Source organism: Oreochromis niloticus, linkage group LG5 (assembly GCF_001858045.2).
Source record: "Oreochromis niloticus isolate F11D_XX linkage group LG5, O_niloticus_UMD_NMBU, whole genome shotgun sequence".
Classification (NCBI taxonomy): domain Eukaryota; kingdom Metazoa; phylum Chordata; class Actinopteri; order Cichliformes; family Cichlidae; genus Oreochromis; species Oreochromis niloticus.
In genome coordinates this window covers 8,961,314-8,967,313 of record NC_031970.2, presented here as the reverse complement: position 1 = coordinate 8,967,313, position 6,000 = coordinate 8,961,314, and the positions used below count along the sequence as shown (strand labels likewise).

At 40.1% G+C, this 6,000-nt stretch overlaps 1 long non-coding RNA gene across 1 annotated transcript; it reads right to left on the bottom strand.

Moving 5' to 3' along the window:
• Positions 1 to 668: 668 nt before the first annotated feature.
• Positions 669 to 2,023, bottom strand: LOC102078662 (uncharacterized). The gene is made up of 2 exons (XR_266950.4): positions 1,715 to 2,023; positions 669 to 1,345 (listed from the first exon to the last, which is right to left on the bottom strand). It is a non-coding gene; the product is annotated as an uncharacterized LOC102078662 (long non-coding RNA).
• Between the last annotated feature and the right edge of the window lie 3,977 nt (positions 2,024 to 6,000).

The window sequence follows — 6,000 nt, the reverse complement described above, 5'->3', positions numbered from 1 at the left end:
ACACACTCAAAATTTAAAGTTCTTGCATAATTCAACAATAGGAGCAATTAAAAGACCTCTGTCCTGGAAGCTGCATAGCAATACACACAAGGAGGGCAACTTTTCTCTGGATTTGCAATGGAACATCAAATTCACATTGCAGCATGAAGTAACAATAGACTCAGAATCTGCCACTTAAAAATATTTATTATAAAGCTGCACCTTTTCTGTGCAGGTATTCCAGGGAGCAGAAATAAAAAAGTGTGTACACTTACACTGCCCCACATAATTACGTTCTTGGTTTGGCTTATACAGCAAATACATTTAATTGATCCCAGCTTGAACTGGTAACATCAACAATGTATCATAGAGCAGGATTACAAAAGAATCAGAAAGGTGACTTTTTGTTATGATGACAATTTAACAAGCTGTGAGGACATCACAAGGGTTCATGGCATGCAGTTGTGTTTTTAGCACTGTAACAATTACTTCTTTTATTTATTTGTCTGCTGTTTTCTTCAAATTACTGCTACAATCATTTGCTGTTCTTCATAAAAACAAAAGGAGTTAAAAATGATGGAAGTTGAGCTGATGTAAGAAATGAGCAGGTATTACTCAAGCAGTCTATGCCACAACCCACTAGCTACAGTGGGCTATGTAAATATATATTCATAGTGAGCGTGCTTTCATGTGTAACCTGGACTTGTGTCCCTCTATCTATAAAGAGATGATCTATCCTGCTCGCCCAAGTGCAATGTCTACAATATCTGAATCTAGGTTTGGGAAGGAGATTGGCGGTAGCAACTCTGTAAGAGCAATAAGACTTCCAACCCACATAACACGCACGACCACAGGTTGGTGAAACGAGGCTTGCTTTATATATATATATTTTCCTTGGATCAGTTCCCTTTGCTCATCCTCAACATAGGGATACCTTCAAATGCAGTAAACATCTCAAATGCATCACAAGAATAATTGAAACAATCAAAACAGATGTAAGACAAGGAAAGAAAACACAATATTTCAACACCCCCAAAGAAAAGAAAATGTGGTACCACTAGACTTTTACTGGTTGTCAACCATCAGTTTTTATGATATCAGTTTCATTTAGTTACCAGTCTATTTGGGTTTGAGAACAAAAAACAACCTGAGTTCCAGGTGAAGAAAAAAGTAGCAAAAGAAAATGGTAAAGTATCTCTCAGGTGGACTTCCTTTTGTTTTTTCCTACCGCCCTCCTGGTACGGCAGGCATCAACGAGTCGCGTCCTGACACACAGAAGGCCTCCACAGCAGCAACAGTGTCCTAGATCTGCGATGGCAGCTCCTTATGCAGCACACATGGAATTGTCCCTCAAAAAAAAACCAGTCTGCACACAACATGCAGAATGTTACATGTCCACATTCCTTAAAAGTCCTTATTCCTAATGTCCTTGGTTCTTTTTAAATATTAAAATAAATTGCATCTTGAGGCAAAAGTAAATACACTGGCATTACTGTGCATCACCCGCAGTTACAGCTACAGCACATGAACCACTTAGCTGGCCGCGGCTGAACTAGCAGGCCCAAGAAAGGAAGAAACACTAAACACTCAATAAACAAAACCTGTCACAACATCGCAATACTATAAAAACATCTTAAACATCCTTAAACAACATTTACTACTATTCTGACTGGTTAGTTATTTTTTTAGTGCATTGAACTACAATAGCGGTGCTAAGTGAGCTAGGCTAACTCACCAGAATAGTTCAAAAAGTTCGAAGAAACACTCCGACTCCTTCGAGGTAGGTACCCGTCTGTGGTTCACCGCTAACGGCAGCTCTCTCACAAATGTTAATTGAACTTCTTTTTTCTCCTTTTAACTGGAAAACTGTGCTTCACGGCAGCATGGAGTTTTTCCTTGCCGTCTTTGTTCCTCTACACCACACCCTCACGCGCACCGAGCTGCAGGTGATGCCTTCAGGGCAGCCCGGAAATTAAACTATCAGACAAGAACTACGATGCATTCAAAGAACCCTGTACTCCTGATTGCTGTAAATCTTACCAGGGTTACACATGGTTAAAGTTTCTTTAAGATACATACATTTTTAAAGAATTTAGGAATTACATTTTTCATTTGATTTACACTTACTGGTCACTTTACTGCCCTATTTTGCCTTCAGAGCTGCTTTAATTCTAAGGTACTGTTGACATTCTCCAGAGATTTTGGTCCATATCAACACCATACCATCATGCAGTAGCTGCAGATTTGTTGGATGCAAGTGAATGATGTGAATCTCCTGTTCCACTGCATCCCAAAGGCCACTTAAGTACAGTGGAGTGATTGTCATGTTCAAGAAACCAGCTTGATTGCCCCGTTGGAAGCAATGATCAGAAGATGGGTACAGTGTGGTCATAAGGAGATAGACCTAGTCAGCAACAATAGTCTGGCATTTTAGCTGTGTTTAGTTGGTACTAAGGGGCCCAAAGTGTGCCAAGAAAAAAAATCTTCAACACCATTACACCACCAGCAGCAGCCTGAACACCTTAAACTCTGTTTCAGACCATTTTCTGTAAGCACTAGAGCGAGATCAGCAGTTTCTGAAATACTCAGCATAGCTGTTGGTGTCATAAAGGCTGGTCTATGTTCAAAGTAACAAATCTCTTGTCTTCCCCATTCTGACGCTTGGTTTAAATTTAAACAGCAGGTACTCTTGATAATGAGTTCATACTGCGTGACTGGTTGATTAGATAATTGTGTTACAAAACAGTTTAACTGGTGTACCTCAGAAAGTGGCCAGTGGGTTTATGTGTCTAGATTGTTGACCATTAGCCTGATGAAGACCCTGTGTGCCTAAAATATTGTGCTGTTTAATGGATTATTTTTTTTACTGTAGCTGCAGTTTTAGTTCAAAGTGAATTTAATTTCAGTAAAAAGAGATAAGGAAAAGTAGAATTTGTTGGAATGGTTTTGAGGAATGCTCTTTTCTTCTTTCTCGTGATTGTATTTGTGTACAATAATATTAAGAAATACAGCGGTCCCTCCCTCGTATATCTCGGTAGTTCCGTTCTAAAAATACAGCGCGATAGGTGATAGGTGAAATCCACGAAGTAGCCAACTTTATTTTTTACAATTATTATAGATGTTTTAAGGCTGTAAAGATCCTCACTACACACTTAATACACTTTTCTCAGACAGGCATGAACATTTTCACACTTTTTTCTCTTGTTTAAACATTCTGAAAGTTCAAACCTTCGTAGAAAATAAGTCCAGTATTATAGAATGAAACCAAAGGTACCCGCGGTTGCCTTTGACGGTGCAAAACGTTTCATCGACATTGTTGGGGAGAAAACTTACAAATATACAGTACAGCATTTTAGAGTCACACTGCTAGCGATCAAAGATGTATGTAAATTTGACAAGCTGAACGCATTCTGTACTGTACAGGAGACACGGGGCACGAGATTGATTGACAATGGTCTACAACCAAGAAGAACATTTTTATTAAATATATATCCAGGTCTTCTAAAGTTATTATCAGTCAGATCTCTTGTGAAGTGTGTTTTCAGAATCCATATGAGATCAAGTTGTTAATGTCAAATAACCAAGCAAATAATTTAAGAAATTTTAATTTAGTGTGTCTGGTTTGTTGTAGTCAGATGTGTAGGACATATAAGTGTCATTTTTCTTCATAAGCTTGCCCAGGTGCCCCTTGGTTCAGGAGTAGCTGGTATATAATCAGGGCCAGAGGGGGATGTCAGGGGCCAGGAGAACTGTAAAACCAGTTCCCCCTTCACAGCCTGTTGCTCCCACCTCTGCAACCCACAACACGGGTCGCGTAGCTTCGGGCAAGGACACCAGATAGAGCTATGCGTACATAGACAGGCTTGTGGTCTGTGCTTGTGTTTCATTAATAGACGGTGTCTTTGCACAGGCTAGGCAACATATGCATGCAGTGCATGTGCCCTCTCTAATTAATCTCTTTGTAGCATAATGAATTAAATGCCCCAAAGGTGGACTGCATCACTTGCAACCAAAAAAAGCATGCCACATGTCTCGAAAATGACCACTACATTACTGTATACTCTTTGGTGTTGGGTTCACTCACCAAACCCAATGTTGTTTGTCACTGCAAACATAAGTAAGCACAAAACAATACGAAATGCATTCATCTGAAGTATGGTGGCATTTCTCTAGATGTATAATTCATGGCACACACCTGTTTTCTCGACAGCTTCCCCCTCCCACATTCCCTCTTTGTTTTGTATTCTGCCATGTTCCTTCCCCATGCTATAATTATTCATTACAAGGGCCTTCAATCCACTGTGACAGAGCTCCATTATGATGAAGTGGGCTTTGTTTGAGCTTGCACAGCTGGACAATCTGAATGCAGAGCAAATCCCCGCCTGCAGGCGTGCCGCAGTTTTGCACATTTTCTAGTTAGAAGAGATCTCCAAAAACACTGTTACTGTTAATACCACTCAACCAACAAGTAGCTGATGTCAAACTGTATTATGTCTTGGTAAATTTTGACAGAACAACATCAACAGACCAATTGCTCATGACCTTAACACCAGTGACTTATGACACTTGTTAGTGAGCAAGAAACACAAGCAGAGCCTAGGGCCATATCCTGACAAAGCTATGACTTTTTTTTAGTAAGTATAGTGTGGAACAATAGATCAGCAGAAAAGGGTAATATCAAACTAATGTTTTTGTTTCCTTGCAATGTCATCTTAAGTTGGAAAAATTGCAAGGAAACAATAATTCAAAAATGTAACAGTGGCCATTTAAAAAGGAAAAACTGAACTTTTTATAATACTATCTCTCTAACCTGTAAAAATGGGACTTCAGAGTAGGAGGCCTTCCAGTCTGCATGTCATGTGTTTGACATATAAAGTACTCTTTTGGTAAAATAAAGTGGCATACAGGTAAATGTCATTTGTGGTGTAAAAGCCCTTTGATTAGTCAACAAGACTAGAAAGGTGTTTTATAAATGGCAGTCCATTTACTTTAAGTGCCAAGACTTCAAGTTTAATGTGCAATTCCCAAAGCTATAACTTTGTTCCACTTGTGCTTATGCTGTAACTGCTAAATGCATATCTGTAGAAACTTTTCATAAAATCAAGATGAAACCAAAGCACTAAAACAATGAACCCCGGAGGTAACATCAAGTAAACGGCTTTCATTTGTATTTATTGTTATTCATTAATTGTTAACACTGGACTTCAGCAGGGCACCTGGAGCCAGTTCTAAACAGGCTGATGCACTATATCTCCCAAATGATGGAAATAAACCATCAGTTTGATTGACTGTGGAATTAGATCTCCTGTAGGCTATTAGAGAAGCTGACACGTTGGTGAGCTGTTTATTAACTCTTACGTTAAAAGCCTACACCAGAGAAAACCTCCACCCTCAAGCAGCTGTATAACACAAAGACACACTTGTGCAAAATTACATTGCATCAAAGTGGTCTATTTTCCTCACCGTGCACCAGCAACCATGCACATTCTCACTAAATATGTGGAATGGGAGGTTTATTCAGCATTACCACCTCCTCCTGGTAAGTGAATGTGAGCGGTAATGAGTGGAGGGGACAGGGTTCAGGACATGTAGGAGGTTGATCTGTATTCTCCACAGGCAGCCAGGACCATAGACCCCTCTCTGGGGGTCACACAGATCAGAGGCAGCCTGCTGCTGCAGCTGCTGCATCGCAAACCAAGGCTCTGGCACCTCCACTGGGAGAACAGCAGCAAAGAAGAGGGGGGCTAATGTTCTGAAGGCTCAATATAAAGTTTTCTTTTTTGTTTTTGTTTGCTTGTTTTTTGTTTGTTTGTTTTTAACATCCTACCTGTTCATCAGTACCTTGGATTTCTCATCTGGGTAGTTTGCTGTGGAGGAAATAGCAGGGGAGGGCAAAGAAGGCTGAAATCATACCAGCTGGGTGAGCATAATGTTACACTAAATGGGTCAAACGAGACAGCAATGATTACTGGAAGGAACTGAAATGAGTGTGGGTGGCTTGCCCCTAAACCCACTGTGGGG